The 18,927-nt window shown below is 38.2% G+C and overlaps 1 protein-coding gene across 14 annotated transcripts in view; it reads right to left on the minus strand.

Moving 5' to 3' along the window:
* The window catches only part of AKAP11 (A-kinase anchoring protein 11), a 59,203-nt gene extending 42,268 nt beyond the window's left edge, over nucleotides 1-16,935 (minus strand). For 2 of the 14 annotated variants that reach the window (XM_007501534.3, XM_007501530.3), the window contains exons 1-2: nucleotides 16,733-16,935; nucleotides 9,769-9,877 (exon numbers count right to left, since the gene is read on the minus strand). The gene's annotated coding sequence lies outside the window, so the exon portion shown is untranslated. Of the gene's footprint in view, nucleotides 1-9,768; nucleotides 9,878-14,344; nucleotides 15,074-16,122; nucleotides 16,316-16,434; nucleotides 16,665-16,702 lie in introns of those variants that run through there. The other 12 variants (XM_056807449.1, XM_007501533.3, XM_056807453.1 and 9 more) reach the window with 10 other exon arrangements.
* Between the last annotated feature and the right edge of the window lie 1,992 nt (nucleotides 16,936-18,927).

Here is an 18,927-nt window from a genome sequence, read left to right on the forward strand (position 1 = left end):
AACAAATGGAAAAACATTAACTGCTCATGGATAGGACGAGCCAATATAATAAAAATGACCATCCTACCCAAACTTATTTATCTATTTAGTGCCATACCCATTGAACTACCAAAATACTTCTTCACTGATTTAGAAAAAACCATAACAAAGTTCATTTGGAAGAACAAAAGATCAAGGATATCCAGGGAAATAATGAAAAAAACCACATATGATGGGGGCCTTGCAGTCCCTGACCTAAAACTATATTACAAAGCAGCAGTCATCAAAACAATTTGGTACTGGCTAAGAAACAGAAAGGAAGATCAGTGGAATAGACTGGGGGAAAGCGACCTCAGCAAGACAGTATACGATAAACCCAAAGATCCCAGCTTTTGGGACAAAAATCCACTATTCGATAAAAACTGCTGGGAAAATTGGAAGACAGTGTGGGAGAGACTAGGAATAGATCAACACCTCACACCCTACACCAAGATAAATTCAAAATGGGTGAGTGACTTAAACATAAAGAAGGAAACCATAAGTAAATTGGGTAAACACAGAATAGTATACATGTCAGACCTTTGGGAGGGGAAAGGCTTTAAAACCAAGCAAGATATAGAAAGAATCACAAAATGTAAAATAAATAATTTTGACTACATCAAACTAAAAAGCTTTTGTACAAACAAAACCAATATAACTAAAATCAGAAGGGAAACAACAAATTGGGAAAAAATCTTCATAGAAACCTCTGACAAAGGTTTAATTACTCATATTTATAATGAGCTAAATCAATTGTACAAAAAATCAAGCCATTCTCCAATTGATAAATGGGCAAGGGAAATGGATAGGCAGTTCTCAGATAAAGAAATCAAAACTATTAACAAGCACATGAAGAAGTGTTCTACATCTCTTATAATCAGAGAGATGCAAATCAAAACAACTCTGAGGTATCACCTCACACCTAGCAGATTGGCTAACATAACAGCAAAGGAAAGTAATGAATTCTGGAGGGGATGTGGCAAAGTAGGGACATTAATTCATTGCTGGTGGAGTTGTGAATTGATCCAACCATTCTGGAGGGCAATTTGGAACTATGCCCAAAGGGCGACAAAAGAATATCTACCCTTTGACCCAGCCATAGCACTGCTGGGTCTGTACCCCAAAGAGATAATGGACACAAAGACTTGTACAAAAATATTCATAGCTGCGCTCTTTGTGGTGGCCCAAAACTGGAAAACGAGGGGATGCCCATCAATTGGGGAATGGCTGAACAAACTGTGGTATATGTTGGTGATGGAGTACCTTTGCGCTAAAAGGAATAATAAAGTGGAGAAGTTCCATGGAGACTGGAACAACCTCCAGGAAGTGATGCAGAGCGAGAGGAGCAGAACCAGGAGAACATTGTACACAGAGACTAATACACTGTGGTATAATCGAACGTAATGGACTTCTCCATTAGTGGCGGTGTAATGTCCCTGAACAACTTGCAGGGATCCAGGAGAAAAAAACACCATTCATAAGCAAAGGATAAACTATGGGAGTGGAAACACCGAGAAAAAGCAACTGCCTGAATACAGAGGTTGAGGGGACATGACAGAGGATAGACTCTAAATGAACACTCTAATGCAAATACTATCAACAAAGCAATGGGTTCAAATCAAGAAAACATCTAATGCCCAGTGGACTTACGCGTCGGCTATGGGGGGTGGGGGGCAGGAAAAGAAAATGATCTATGTATTTAACGAATAATGCTTGGAAATGATCAAATAAAAAATATTTAAAAAAATAAATAAAAATTAAAAAAAGCATAAAATTCAAGGTACAGAGAGAATAAAGAAAACATGTAGGACCAAGAGTAATTCACCAAAAGATATATAAGGAAAGAATAGTTAAAAAAAGAAATGCAACCCACTAAATGGAAAAAATATTCTAACTTGTAAGAGAAATGCAAATAGAACAACTTTGAGGATTCACCTTACACCAATGAAATTGTCAAAGATGATTGTTTAAAAAGCAAAAATCAATGATGTAAAGCATGAAAGTACAGGTATAACCTATATCAGACTATTTACTGACTGACAAGAGGGGGTGAGAAAAAGGAGAAACCTGAATTCTAAAATGTCAGAAAACAATTATCAAAAATTGCTTCTACATGTAACTGAAAAAATGATTTTTTAAAGGGACAAAATCAATGTTGGAAAGGGCTAAGGAATGGTAATAACACTAATATGTTACTGTGAAAAAGTCCAACTATCCTGAAAAACAATTCAGAATATGTAGGAAAATGATCCTATTTGGATCCCATAAGAAGTCAAAGTCAGTGCAAAAAGTCCCATATAAACCAGAATATTTGCATGACCTAGAAACTAAGTGAGGAGCCCCATCATATAAGGGAATAGCTGAAAAAAGAACTTGTATAATAATAAACATAAGGGAATTCTATTGTGCTCTAATAAATGACAGCTATGAGGAATTCAGCAAAATAGGGCAAAGTTTGTCTGAATTTGTAAAGAGAAATAAGCAGAATTAAGAGACCTAATGACCACAATAATGAAAATAACTACACTAAAAAGTAGCTGAACTCAGATTAATTATAATCACTAGTCTTGGTCCTAGGAAATAAATGATGAATCTATAAACAAGCATTTACTAAATGCCTACTATGCATTCTGCACTGTGCTTCCTTTGTGTCTTGATGTCAAAATCATTTTCAATATAGCCAGCTTCTGACTCCAGATCTGGCATCATTCGCTCAGTCTTCAAGAACACCATGATGACTTTTATGCTAGGATGGAGAAAAGGAACAGAACTTTGAAGGAAACAATAGCACAAGAGGGAAAGCGGTATAAGTGTTGGGTAAATTTTTCATAAAATTATAATTTAGAATGCAACAAAGCTATCTTCTGCCACAGGAAAATTAAAAAAAAACACACACATTTTTCAAAGAACACATTTATAATGTAAGCAATATACTGAAGAAAGTCTTTCCTAGAAAAACAAATAGCACCCAGAAAAATAAGTTAAGGAAGATAGAAATACCAATGTATTCATTTCTAGTGGAACTGTGAAGAAGTTCAGCTGTTATGGAAAACAATTTAGAATCATGAGAAAACAATCTTATGTTTTTTGTGCTTCTTATATACACATGAGGAGCATAATGTGTTTTTAATTAAAGAAAATTCATTCAAATTATCCAAATTGTATATTTCCATTTCTGTTGTTCCCTAGAGGTAACCTTAAAACAGCTTTTTTTAAAACACTGGCCTTCAAGCTATATAAAATCTGCAGAAATATAAGCACCAAGTTATAGATATCATGAATAAAAAAGTCAATATTTGACATGTCACAAACAACACATCTTCCTCTGAAGAATAACTTGCTACTACCTATAAAGGGCTATAAATCTAAACTTCTTCCATCAGGGTTATGGGATCCTAGACCATGTTGTCTCATCTCTGTCCCTCAAATAAAACTAAAACCTAAACCTCAGCTCATTTACAAAATCTGTTACCACCACTTCTATGCCAGGGGAGTTGAATGACTGAAAGAAGATCAACTGCCAACCTACCTTCTCCAACTATAAGCTCATGTTTCAATTAAAAAGATACAGTGGATAAAAGCAGAACCAAGAGTAGAGACCAAGATTCAATGTAGCCCTAGACAAAGAAAATTACATTTCTCAATTTTAACTTGTCACTCAAAAATTCAAAAAAGATGTTATTTCATCAACACAGGTAATCCCTCCAATGAAGTAGATTGCTACCTACACACGTCTATCCATCTTATGTGACTCATACATGTCCTCCCATAAATTCATCAAAAGGAGTCAACCCAAAAGGTTCATAGGCTTTCTTCCCATTTTGGACATAGTTAAAATACCAATGGAGTACACACAAGCTATATCAATGACTCCCTCAATGACCATAACATCTCTTTTCCTTCATTTATGTCCTTGATAACATCATTTATTTCTTCTTTCATAAGTAATTCCCAAATTGCAAAGTGAAATCTCAATTATTACACACACACACACACACACACACACACACACACACATCACATCCTACCATCCTCTCTTCCCCTACCAACTCCCCCCACCTCCCAACCCCCATAGCATGAAAAGTTATAAATTTAAATTACCTCTAATAACTCAGGGACTTTTCAAAAATCAGGTCCTTCTCAATGTATCTGCTGTATCTGATTCTGTTAGCGGGGGGGGGGGGGGGGGGGGGTTGAGATATTCCTTTCTCCTGGTTTTCTGCCTGTTTTTCTGACAACTCCACTACCTTTTACTGCTTCTGTTTTATAAAGCAACTTTTCACAAGCTTCCATCACTCATCTCTGTTACATTCTGAAAATGGAATTATACCCAAAATCTATGTTGCCTTTAACTGTCATCTCTCTATTTGGCAAGTAGGTCAAGTGTTTGTTAAAGCACTTTTGGGGTCACAACCACTAGAATGCAAGCTCTTTGTGGGTAGAACTTGTTTTTTCCCATTCTTTGTATTCCTAGTGCTTGGCACAGAGCCTAGCACATACTAAACCCTTTGTTAATTATGATGTGGATTTATATCAGCTAAAGTTATGCATATAATTATAATAATTTGTATACTTTCATTCCCTCCCAGCCTTTCTGTCTGCATTGTTTAAATATAAAAGTATAGATGATTTTTTTTTCTTTTCATTTTTTCCCCTAGCTTATTAGCTTTGATCTTTGCTCTAACAAGTTATACAGACAGCTGACTAAGGAATGACTCCTACATCAATAATAAGTCATTTTTTGCCAGTTAAAATATGATCTTTTGTGTTTGTATTTGCACTCACCCTGATCAGCACCTTCTCCATCTTTTCTTGAAGAAAACACTCATGATGAATAGGCAAAAAGCTCCTGTATATTCTACAAGTCTTGACCTCTCTCTTTCCTTATTCCTGGATCTATATTTTTAATTGTCCACCTCTATTCTCAACCTTCAAATGGAAGTAAAGAAGTATCTAAGTATATCTTGATTTAATTTGGAGGAGTTCCTGGAATTTCTTAAATAGCAGCATGGTAGAATAGAAAAAAACACTGACTAGTAATACAACCTGGGGCCAAATCTACCACTGATGCTTACTCCTTATGTAATCCTGGCCAAGTCACTTAATTTCCTTGGATCTCAGTTTTCTTATCTCTAATATGAGGGAGATGACCATGGCCTCTGAAATCCACCTTCAGCTCTGTATCTTGATATTACAATCCTATGATTCAGCTGCCACAGAAGCTGGTGTTTAATCTACAAGTACATATGAAAATTTACTGTGATCACTACAAAATTAGATTATTAACCATCCAATGAAAGAATATTTTCTTCTTTTTTTAAACCCTTACCTTCCATCTTAGAATCGATACTGTTTATTGGTTCTAAGGCAGAAGAGCAGTGAGGGCTAGGTAATGGGGATTAAGTGACTTGCTCAGGGTCACACAGCTAGGAAGGGTCTCAGACCAGCTTTGAATCCAGGACCTCCCTTCTCAAGGCCTGGCTTTCAATCTACTGAGCTACCTTAGCTGCCCCCAAAACACTATTTCTTAATGCATGATAAAATTAATTATTTACTCCTTTTCTGCCCTCTCTAAGAGAACCTGTAGCTAGTCTTCTATTTACCTATACGTTCCATGTTTTCCAGTTTTGTTTGTGGAAAGAACAGCAAGGTTTCTACACTTAAATTTCTCCAATATTTGTGGACAAGGACCTCATTTATAGTGCCAACAACTAAATCAATATTTATAGACTGTCTAAACAAATTCTTAAAACTCTTTGCTTCCTTTTCCTCTACTCTACCACTAGAAAAGTATACCATCTGTGACCAAAGTCCATTTTGTTAGTATCTTTGTTTCTTGAGTTGCCATAGCCAAAAACACATCACCAATAAGAAACAGAAAGGTGGATGGTTTCATAGAAACCTGGGAGAACTTAAATGAACTAATACAGAATGAAATGAACCTAAAAAGAAAAAAATCTCTACAACTATAACGTTGTAAAGGAAAAGAACTATGAAAGATTTAAAAGATATAATCAATACAATAACTAATTATGATTCATGTTTTCCACCTCTTGATAGAGAAAAAAATGGGCTAGAGAGGTACAGAACGAGAATTATATCATCAAATATAATAAATATATAAATGTCCTTTTTTGTGACTATATTATAACAAGGGAAGATTTTTATGGTAGGAAATTGAAGTAACAATAATGGCATTTAAAACTAAGTCGATGAATTGTTTAAAAATTAAACAGAATAGACCAAAACACAGTATAGAAGGAAGCATAGATAAGTAGGGCAATAATGGAACTATCATGTAAAAGTATATCTCAAAAAAAACAAAAACCTTGTACACAATGGAGAATCAGTACTCTTTTTCTGTGCTTTGTATGAGGAAATGTTCGTGTTTACATGTCAAATTTATAATAAAAAGGAAAAAATTAAAGGAACCATCAAAAAATAAATAATTTTAACACCAAATGGTCAGCCTACTAATGATAAACCTCTGCTTGATAAGATTTTGTTGCCAAGACCAAATCTGAAACCCTTCTAGCCTGGCATGGTGAACCCAAGATCAACTCCAAGTCAAGCTAAAGCACTAAAGATAAGATTTTATGGAGGTTCTCTTTTATCAAATGATAATTCTACCTATTCTATACAAGTCACAGGTAAGCTAAGATCATTAAGGAAGGAAAAAAGGAAAGGAACAGAGGGAGGGAGACAGGTAAGGACTTTGGTGGTAAAGAGGACTCAAGGGTCTTCAGTAGCTGTGGCTGTAACATGTGCAAAAGCAAATGTCCGCGTTGTTGCATTTACAACTGCAACTACACAAGGGCTGCTTCCCAAGACAATAGTGGCAAGCACTGGGTTAGAACTACTACTATTCCTTAAGATCCTAAGTCCAGCATCCTGGGTTATCCTTCAGTCTGGGAAGAAATGTTGGTCAAGGTGACAGGAGTAGTTTGGCTTACCTAGCACATGCTGCCTACTGCATCTCCCTTAGAAGATGCCTTACTGCTTCAGCTAAGCTAGCTTTTACCAGCCCTGTATGTGTATGAATATGGAGAAGGGGAGAAAGAGGTGGTAGAATTGGATGGCAATTGTTGGGAATGGCCAGCCCCTTCTCCTTAGGGGTTGCTTCCCCAGACAATTACTATGAGGGTTGGAACAAAAATGGGATCCGTGATCTAAGAGGTGCTGTCATTTCTAGGGCCCTTTTGCTTATCTGCTTATTAACAGCAATTAATCAGTAGCTGCTATTAATGTAGTGAACCTCTTTTCTACAATGAATTCCCCTCCCTCAATTATGGCTGAAAGGGCTAGGCTGTAAGCTTGTCTGGTCATTTCTGAGTTTTGTACTGTCTCCATCAGTGTTTCAAGGGAGATAGTAATCAATGAGCTGGTGTCATTTGAACCTCTGGTACATGCTCCCTCCTGTTTCTCCCTGAGAGTTCTTTGTTGTTTCCTATGTATCCAATCTGTTCATAAATCCTTAAAATATATTTCTTCTGCTACTCTCAGACCAGCATTGTCCCAGACTCCAGGCTTTTGAATTATGTGCTAACAGTTGAAATGCAAGTCACTTGCTTGAAACAAAAAAAGGATTTAACTACAGAAAGTGTTGTATGTTAGCGTGATATAGTAGATAAGATTGCCAGGCTTAGAATAAGGAAGACCTAATTTCAAATTCAGCTTCAGACACTTATCAGCTATGTGACTCTGGCCAAGTCAGTTAACCTCTATTTGCCCCAGTTTCCTCATCTGTAAAATGAAGGCAATAATTGCACCTGTCTCCCAGCATTGTTGAGAGAATCAAATGAGTTAATTGTGAAGCACTTAACATAGTGCTCAGCACATAAATATTGCTATATAAAATGTTAGTTGTGGTAATGGTGATTTGTGATTCTCAATCTTGCTATAATCACAAAATGGACACCAATAAGGCCTTGGTAAAGTAAAAGTAGAGTTCCTATGTTGTTGGGGTATTTTTTAAAAAAGGTAAAATACAGGAAAACTTCACATTTACATCATGTAAAACACTGAAGAAAGTGCTATAAATGGAAATGAGGTAAATCAAATTTGGTTTTCTGATACAAAGATCATCTTTGTTGGGGTTAAATTGCTGCCCAAGAATCTGAATATAAACTTTTAATGGAAAATACGATAAATATATTCATATTAAATCAATCATAAATGATATGCCATCCGCTATATATGTAAAAGTGTTTAAAATTTTTGTTTCTTTCAAAAGTTGGTTCAGGAATAAAAATTAAAGTCAAAGACTTAGAGATAACCCATGCCTATAAGTCATGATTATTTTCTTCCATGAGAAGGTGTCAAATGGCCTCCCAATTGTGGCAGAACAAGATTAAAATGTAACTTGAAAAGGTTTTATAAAATGAAAATAAAGTAAAACAAGGTTAAGTTTTCTAAGTCAATATATGGTTTGGGGAATAGTTCTCTTTGAGTTTCAAACCACAAACCAACCATACTTTTCCACTCTGTTCATGATAACCTATACATATTCCACAGAAGGGGTGCAACTAGATGGAGGATATGTTCTATGACCCAATGACCCTGAATTTTCATGGATACCAATGAAGAATGGCAATGGCTCCACAATTATTATTCATTCTCACTATATGATGAGCCCACCTCTTTTTCCAGTAACTCATACGTTTCTGATCAGATCCTTTTGGGTTACAGCCTATTCATTCCCTAAAAAAAATTTTCCCCATTGCCTTTTAGGCAATTTAAACTTTAATTCTATGAATAATGTGGTATTCTATGATTGCCAGTCATACAAAATCAGTGGAAGAAAAATGATTTTTTAAAGATAACCTTTCTATGCAAACTAGAACAACTCTGAGGTACCACCTCACACCTAGCAGATTGGCCAATATGACAGCAAAAGAAAGTAATATATGTTGGAGGGGTTGTGGTAAAATTGGGACACTAATACACTGCTGGTGGAGTAGTGAACTGATCCACCCATTCTGGAGGGCAATTTGGAATTATGCGCAAACACTGCTGGGCTTAAAGAGATAAGGAAAAAGACCTGTAAAAAAATATTTATAGCCTCATTCTTTGAGATGGCAAAAAATTGGAAAATGAGGGGTGTCCATGGATTGGGGAATGGCTGAACAAATTGTGGTTTCTGATGGTGATAGAATATTATTGTGCTGTAAGAAATAAAGAAATGGAGGAATTTCATGTGAACTGGAACTACCTCCAGGAATTGATGCGGAGCAAAAGGAGCAGAACCAGAACATTGTACACAGTGACTGATACATTATGGTACAATCAGATGTAATAGACTTTTCTACTAGCAGCAATGCAATGACCCAGGACAATCCAGAGGAACTTGAGAGAAAAAATACTATACCAGAAATGCATTAGTAAAATATATGATCAATCACATAGGGCAATAGGGATGTGATTAGAGTTTTGATGTTAAAGGATCACTCTACTGCAAATATGAATAACATAGAAATTGGTTTTGAACAATGATACATATATAACCCATCAGAACTACTTATCAGCTTTGGGAGAGGGGAGGAGAGAGTGGGGAGGGAGGATCATGAATCATGTAACCATGGAAAAATATTCTAAATACAATTTTTAAAGAAGATGAGCTTCCTATCAAAGAGAATTTAAAATGGACATTCTCATCTTTGTTATTCTTTTTGAGAATACATTTAATAAAAGGGATTAAGATTATTATCATCAATGAAAATATGATAAGGGAACATGCAGGCTTTCACAAACCAGGCAACAGTGCAGAGTAGTAGGTTTGGAGTTGGAATAAGGAGATGTCGATCCAGCTCAGCAGAGAAAACAGGTCACCAAATAATTTCACCAGAAGACATCAACAACTCTGAAGGGGAGCAAGCATAAGAAGAAGCAGAGTTCCAGTGTAGAGTAAGCAATGTAGTTATTTGTGGTAAACTATGCCATGCATACTATATGTCCTGGAAAAGTATTCTTTTCACTAATTTTGCCATGCTGTTTAATTACATGTTTTTGCTTTTGAAGACAAATATAAAGATTTGCTTAGTCACCATGTCTTTGGCCCCTTGATTCTTTAATTTTTATTTTTTTTAATTCTTTAATTTTTAAAAGAAGATTGGACTAGATTATTTTTTAAACTCTTACCTTCTGTCACAATATCAATTCTAAGACAGAAAAGCAGCAAGGGTTAGGCAACCGAGAGTTAAGTGATTTGCCCAGAGTCACATAGCTAGGAAGTATCTAAGGACAAATTTGAATCCAGGTCCTCCCAACTCCAGGCCTGATGCTGTAGCCACTATGCTACCTCGGTGTTCCTAGATGACTTACTTCTAACATCACTTCAACCTCTAACTAAAATTCTATGATAGTCTACAAGAGACCACGTCATTACAGTCATAGAATTGAATAAAATGTGTAGAAAACATGGTCTCAAAATGTTTGCTTAGCATTTTTTAAAGTATTTAATTCAGTTAAGTAAAATATTGTCTTAAAGGTAATTCTGCTGAAGCTTCTCTTGTGTATATGTAAAAATCATTAAATTTAAGATTTCTTAAAATATACTTTTCTCAATCTCCTTTGCTGGCTCATCATCTAATGTCACACCCCTTAGCTGCAGGTGCTCCCAAAGGTGCTGTCCTAGGTCATCTTTTCTTTTCCCTCTACAGTTATTCGCTTGGGATGAGTTTCCATAAGTTTATCTCTATCATCTCTCTGCAGATGACTCGCAGATCAATACAGTCATCCAGAATCTCTACTGAACTTCAATCCCACATCATCCATTATCACTGGAAATTTCAAACTGGATATCCTAGGGAAATCTTAGCATGTCCAAAACTGAACTCATTCCTCTTAAATTATCCCATTTGCTGAAGGCACTATTACCCTGCCAGTTTCCCAGGTTCCTTTCCTAAACTCAGCATTTCCCTCAATTGCTCTACCCTGTCACTTTTTCCTCCACAGCATCTCTCACTAGTTGTTTTCTTCTTTTTTCTTCTCCTCTTCATTCCAGGGCTAGGAACTCTTTACTTCTCACCTAGTTCACTGTGAAGGCTTTTTCCACCTCCAAATCCTAGGGTTTCTCTTAAATAAACAAATTTGGGGGGAGCACTATCAAGTAGGGGTGCAAAAGGAAAAGTTTTTCAAAGTTAGAAGCACCTGATCAAAGCCTTGAAGAAAATGGAGGATTCTCAGAAATGGAAGCTGACTCTCCAAAGGTAGAAAGGCAATAAATGAAATGCAAAATTCAGAGAACAAATAGGGAGTGGTCAGAACAGAGGGTGTGAAAGGATATAATTTTAAATAAATGGAAAGAGGAAAGGTAGTATTACACAGTAGCTACTGAAATAATCCAGTCAAAAAGCAATGATCCCTACTCGAAGGATACTAATACTTTCAACAAAATTAGGGAAGTCTGGAATAGATAAAGGATAATAAGATAAGAAATTTCATTTTGCACAAGTTGAATAGGCATGAGAATCACAGGGAAAGAATTCTGGAATGTTGAAAAGAGGGTTAAGCTGAAAAACTGAGAAGCAGTCTCTCTGGGGGTTTGCTGATTGCAAGCATCTGGGAGGTTTTGCTGCCAAGCTACCTGGTGAATTACCTTTACCTGTCCATTGCTGTTAAGACTTGTGGTTCCTGAGAAGATCCTTGAACTGAAGCTAGCCTGACTCAACATCCAGTCAAGTGCAGCTGTTAGTGAATGTGAGATCTGAGTCCATCTGGACTTGGGATCTTTCCCTGGGTCCTGATAAGCTTACCACAGACCATTACCCTTTTATACTAACCAAGGGGAGGGGGAGAGGGGTAGTTCAGAATCAGCTAGAGCAGGGACTAGGAATTTTAGGTAATTGAGGTTAGGATCAGAGTAGACCAAGAACTCCATGAAGACTCTCCTCAAGGAAACATTTCCATTCTTGGGACTTTAGAGAAAATTAGTATCAATGTTACCCTATGTTCCTTTCAATCTTTCCCTATTTAATTAAAATACTTTCCCAGTTACTTAGTGGTCTGTGTGTTAATCTCAGACCAGGTTTGCCCTGGTGAGAGTTAACTGTAGGCTTTCAACCCACAGGGTAACATCTTGTTACTGGTCCAACTCAATACATCTTATCCCATCCCCAAAACCTTCCTAATACACTACCTAGATGTAGGTACATAAGGCACTCCCAAATCAGGATGAGGAGAGAAGAAGTAGTGATGGAGTTCAAAAAGTAAAATGGCTAAATCCTCCAAGGTATTCTCTTAGTGTAGCAGTTGTCAAGAAGATAGCCTGGGAGTTAAAAAAGTTTCAGTAGATTGATGGTTTCAAAAGCCACACCACACAGTACAGGTAGCTTTTTACTAAGTTTGTCTTTGAAAAAAATAAGAGATAAAACTATAGAGAAAAGGGATTAAGGGTCAAATGAATATTCATAGGAGAAATAAGAAAGCCCTGGCAGTTAAGTAACAAAGCCAAATTTACACAGCTAGTAAATTGCTTTATCTGATTAAAGCAGGGGTTCTTCTGGGATCCATAAACTTGGTTTATAATATTGTATTTTGATAACTGAATTTCAATGACACAGGTATCTATTATCCTATTTATTTATTTTACTCATTTTAAAAACAATATTTTGAGAAGGGGTCCAAAGATACCTTAACAGACAAGATCATTAAAAATTGCCATGACAAATCAACATGCATTTATTAAGTGCCCCCTATGTGCCAGGCACCATTAATCACTGAGGATATTAAAAAAAAAAAAAGCTAAAAGTCCCTGCTCTCAAGGAGCTCGCAATCTAATGAAGGAGAAACAAAAATTATATGTACAAACAAGATATTACAGGATAAATTGGAGATCATCTCAGAGAAAATACTAAAATTAAGGAGGACCAGGGAAGGGGAAAGGCTTTTTACAAAAGATTTTACCTGAGACTTGAAGAAAGCTGGGGAATCAAAGGCAAAAGTGAGGAGAGAAAGAATTCTAGGCAGGGGGAAAAACCCCTAAAAATACCTGCATTCTAGAGAGATGGTGTGTCATTTTTGAAGAATTGGAAGGTCCCTGTCATTTAAACACAGATTACAAAGAGAGAAGTGAGAAAGGACTCTAAAAAGCAAAATAGAGTCCTTTACATCTGATCCCAAAGGTGACAAGGAGTCATTGGACTTTACTGAAGAGACTGGTTACCTGATCAGATCTGTGCTTAAGGAAGATCAATCTGACATCAGGACAGACTGAAGGAGGGAAAGACTTAGGTCAAGGAAACTAATTAACAGGCTATTAGAACAATCTAGGCACGAGATGATGTGAGCCTGAAGTAGGAGGATGAAAAAGGAATGAAGGTAGAACCAAAGGTAGAAAGATCAGAATTTGGTAAATAATTGAATGTTAGGGAAGGGAAAGTGAGAGAAAGTGAACAGTAAGGGGAAGCTAGGTTTCTCAGATAGAGAGCCTAGTGAAAAGAGGTGGTTTCAAATCTGACCTTAGACACTTTCTGTGTTACCCTGGGCAAACCACTTAATCCCAATTGCCTAGTCCTTACTGCTCTTCTGCCTTTGAACTAATGATGCTTAGTATTGATTCTAAGACAGAAGGTAAGGGTCTTTTTTGTTTTGTTTTTAAGGGAAGAATAAAGGATGACACCTATTTAGAACCTAGAGAAATGGGAAAGGGTACTCTAGGCATTTTCTCCATGCCTGAAATGTTCTTCCTTCTCCATTCTCACCTATTGAGCTCTCATTCATTTCCTTTTCCCAATTAAAATCCCATCTCTTGCTAGGATCCTTCCCATCCCACCTTAATTCTAGAGCCTTCTATCTATTAGTTACTATTTATCTTGTTAAGATTACATTGTTAAGATTTGCAAAGATTTTACAACTATTATCTCATTTGATCACCTCAACAATCCTGAGAGAGGTGCTATTATTACTCTCATTGTAGATGAAAATTCAGGCACAGAAAAGTCGAGGGATTTGCCTAGAGTCACATTGTTTTTCAGTCATATCTGACTCATCATGACTCCTATTTGGGTTTTTTTGTTTTTGTTTTTTTTTTGGCAAAGATACTAAAGTGGCTTGCCATTTCCTTCTCCAGCTTATTTTCAGATGAAGAAACTGAGGTAAACAGAGTTAAGTGACTTGTCCAGAGTCACACAGCTAGTATCTCAAGTCAGATTTGAATTCATAAAGATGAGTCTTTCTGAATTTAAGTCTAGTACTCTATCCACTGAGTCAATTAGTTGCTCTCATGCTCCTGCCATCTGCCCCTTCAGCAGAGAGTCTTCAAATGTCTTCAAATGCCTGGGATATACATCCCCTTAACTCACTGTCAGGTTTGAGACCTATCAGTTACCTTCAACCTGGTTTAGCCTGTCTGCTGAGATTTGCTGGGGTATGACTGCTGCACATGGATACCTGGGCTTCTTGGGTACCTGAAGCACTTAGAGCTCATTTAGACATCTAAGAAGCCACATCACCCACTGCATTACCAATGTCTTGACTTTTGCCTTGCCACTGGATCTTGATGACTCTGAAAGAGAGAATGAGGCCAACCACTTTGTGTAACTCCATCTTACTTAAATCCAATTTATTCCTGAGACAAAAAACATCACCAGTGATGTCATTTTGGCCCTCTTCCAGGACTAAGGATGACAACCAACCAGCTTATATGTTTATTTGCAACATGTTGTCTTCTCCATTAGATTGTAAGCTCCTTGAGGGAAATGACTATTTTTGCCTTTTTTTGTATCTATCACACTTATCATAGTACCTAGCACATAGCTGGTACTAAATATTTATTAATTGACAAAAGATGTCTACTAGATCCAGTCCAACACAAAAATGTTAAGAACCCCTGAATTAAAGTAATAGTAATGATGATTTGACATTTATATAGTCTTTGAAAGCACTTTACAAACATCATCTCATTTGAGCCTTACAACAGCTCTATGACACAGGTAAAAGAAGTAGTATTAAAGAACATCAACAAATAAGAAATAAGGCTTCTCATTTGGTTGGTGTTCAAATTGCACTATTATTACTCTACAAGCAACAAGTATTTAAGAGATAGTACCCAAATTGAATTAACCTTTAAAATTCTAGTATAAAAATATATTTTAAAATCTTATTTTTAATAGAACTTTGTGTTTTTTATAGAGCACTTTCAAAAGACCCCAAAATCAGTATCAACACAATAATCTTAGCAAAGTAGATCACCTCCACTACAGAGTTAAAGACACTAACTGAATAAAACTGTTAAGAAATGTGTCCAAGTCTGAACATACTGCAAAGCTGAAAACAGAATTTAAGCGTTCTAAATTGTACTGAGACAGATGACACTTCCATAGTTTTTCAACCCAGGATTTCCTGCCAATATTGCTATTTATTATTTTAATGAGCTTTAGAGGATACTTTACCATTAAATAACAAGTAATGTGTATAGTATCTTCTTACACAGCCTCATTTGAATACAGTAATAACCCTGAGAAGGTACATTTCACAGAACAGTAAGCCAAGACTGAAAATGACTTGTCCATGGTCATACAACTTATATAGGCTTTCCAACCCAAGTCTCAACCAACTTCAGATACAACATCTCCCTCCCACTATAATCAAACTACCTCACTCCTTAATATTTAAAGGATCATATTAGACCCACAGATTTTGAGCTGGAAGGGCCCTCAAGGGCCACTTAGTCAAACTCTACTCATTCTGTAGTAGGGAAACTGAAGCCTGGTGAGGTTAAGTGATATACCCAAGAGCATATAGATAAGTGTCAGGGCCAGGCTTTGAATCCAGGTCCTCTAATTTCAAACTCAATTTTCCTTCTTTTTACCACACTTGCCTCTGATGATCTGAAGGATATAATAGCTTCGATGACTAGCATTACTGGAATACGGGAGAAGATGGCGTTCATACAAGTGAGTCAGAATGCTCGACAGGAAAAACCAGGTTAAAGTGTGTGCTTTGTGGCCAGTAGGAGCACTCTACAGATAAACCACTGACAGCAACCTGAGAATAGGTCCCTTCAAGAGCTATCATGAACCCTGCCCCCTTTTTACTTAGCGCTGAGTGGCACTGGGCTCAGCCACAGAAGGATGCTCATTGGGGAGAAAACGGGAAGGTACCCACGCTCTGCGGCGGTATCCGCAGAGGCTTGCTTGGTTCCTTCAGGCAGGAGGAGTCTGCAACAACAGGGTTCGAATCAGGTCCCCGAGGGTGGGGGTAAGAAGAGCCTGAAAGCACGAATCCCAGACAAAATAACCCCAGGTTCTTAGTGCTCGGCCCCTTGGGTGGGGAGTGTGTGGGGGGAAGGGGGGAGGTGCGGGGACAGAGAGGAGGAGGAAAGATAGAAGGGATTTCCTCCAGCTGTGTCAAGTCACCCCCACCCCCTCTTCCGAGAGCAGCCTTGGCCCCAGCCCCCTCCCAGTCTGCAGCTCTTACCCCCCTCCCTCCTGCGGCAGGCAGCCCGAGGAGACGCTCAGGAAGAGACTGCGGCAGCGGCAGCCTCCGCTGACGTTCCAAGCTACTGCGGGACTGACCCCGGACGCGCGGGGGGAAGAGGGGCTGGACTCAAGTCCAAGGCAGGGAGGGGGATGGGAGGGAAGAAGACAGAAGGGGGACGGGCAAAATCCCCTCCCTCTCCATCCTCCTCACCCTTCCCCCTCCCTCATACCTCACCTCCCCCTGCCCCGCCCCGGCCCCACAGTACCTAAAACAGGGGGTCCAGCGCTGTGCTTACCTCGGGGCCGCGGCAGCCTCCGCTGCTCCCAGACATGACACCGGCCCGACGAAGACCAACGGCTCCCGCGGAGCACCCCCACCCGCCCACCTTCTTTCCCTCCCCCCCTCCCTCCCTGCCCCCGCGGCCCGCCCCCGAGCCGCGTACCGGCTTCCGCCGTAGCAGCTCCGGCGCTCAGCACCGCCTACCGTCCCTTCCACCCCGCCCCAAATCTGTCGCTCATTCCGCTCTCGCGAGTGGGAGAATCGTAGCTCTCGCGAGATGGCGCATAAGGAGGTGGGGCTAAAGAATCCTTTAAAAAAAAGGGGGGGTGGGTTCGAATTTGTCACATGACTATGATACCGCCTTCCCATTGGTCTGAGGGCTATCTCAGTTGCTGGGCTTTAAACTATAGGCTGGCATTATGTTTTTCAGCTGCATTATGCTCTTCATGCAAGGCCTGCTGGGTGTTTATGGTGACTGTACAACCTCTGCCCTGGGTGCTGAATCCAGGCCCAGGCCTGCAAGGGATTTTCTTCCTCCAATCAAATAATCATTACGTATTTATGACTTTCAATGGAGGGATAATAAATGGTGCAGAACATATACAAGATAAACACAAAGAGATGGGGTTGGAGGTAGCCTTGACAACTGGAACAATCGGGAAAGGTTTCTTGAAAGAGACGCCCTGGACAGAAAATATGTTAGGAAAGAGGATGTTTTGACAAGAAAGATGGGGTCCATTTTGGACTTTTGAGGAGAGATTTCTAAGCAAGCAACTGCAGAACCGGAAGAAATTCAGAACTAGAGCTCAAGAAAGAGATAAGGGTTGGCATCATTGAATCCTTGGGAGGTAACCAAAGTAAAGAGAGAGAAGGCCCATGACAGAGCCCTAGGGACTGACTCCCACAAAGGAACTGAAACATGGGTAAGGATCCTGCAAAGGAGATTGAAAGATGTATCAGACTGGTAGAAAGAGAATCATGCAATTATTATGCATTCTTTAAACTCTTTGTATGTGCTAAGTACTGTGCCAGGTAATGATGCAAAGATAAAAATGAAGCATACCTTGGCTTCAAAGAACTTACATTCTAAGGAGAGTTAGGGTATAGAGGAATACAATAGATATACAGAATATATAAAAAGTAAACACAAAATTGATTTTTAAAAATTAATCTCATTTTACATAAGAGGAAACTGAAGCCCAAAAGAGAGTAACTTGCCCATAGAAACTCAGTCATTTGGCAAAAGTAGATTTTGGACCATGGCTCTGACTCCAAAGCCAAGTTTTTTCTTACATCAAGCCTAAACTTGGCTCTTTTGCAGCTTTCACTAATGAATCCTCCTTCTGCCCTCTGGGGCCAAAAAAGAACAAGTCTAATCTTCATTTCTTCTGACAGCCTTTCAGATATTTGAAGAACATTTTCATGGTCCTCCACATCTTATCTTCTCCAAATTAAACATGCCCATTTCCTTCAATTGACCCTCATTTGACATGTTTTCAAAGCCCCTTATCATCCTGGTTGCCTCACTGTTATCAGTTTAATGTCCTGGTTATTGCACTGGTACTCTATTATATCAGTCTTTCTTGAACTGATTGTCTAGTCCAAGAGTTCTTAACCATTTTTAGTTAATGGACCCCTGTGGCAGTCTGGTGAAGCCCATGAACCACTTCTCAGTATAATAGTTTTGAATACATAAAGTAAAATACATCAGATTAAAAAGAAAACTGATTATATCAAAATACAAAACCTTTTTTAAGCATAGTCATGGACCCCAATTTAGGAACTCTTAAATTCTAGTTCAATACTCTCACCTTACAAAGGAGGAAACTGAGGCCCAATGAAACTAACAGATAGGATCAAGATATCACATAACTATGTGGCACAGACAGGATTTCTGTCCAATTCCCCAAAAGTCACAGTCATCTGATCTTTTCTACTTTATCACAGTAGTCTGGAAACAACAGGCCATGAAGCCTGTCAATGAAGACTTGGGGGTTTTTTTGGTTCTTAATTTTAACTTAAAATTACACTATATGGATTCAATTCAATAAGTATATATCAAGTCTCTACTATTTGCTAAGAGCCAGTGTTATAAAAAGATAAGATAAATATGGTGATCCCTGCCTTTAAAGAACTCACATTGACTAGGGAGAAACAATATGTCCCCCTTTAAGTTAATAGGAAATACAAGATATTTTTTAGAGGGTAGAG

Source organism: Monodelphis domestica, chromosome 8, assembly GCF_027887165.1.
Source record: "Monodelphis domestica isolate mMonDom1 chromosome 8, mMonDom1.pri, whole genome shotgun sequence".
In the NCBI taxonomy this organism is placed as follows: Eukaryota; Metazoa; Chordata; class Mammalia; order Didelphimorphia; family Didelphidae; genus Monodelphis; species Monodelphis domestica.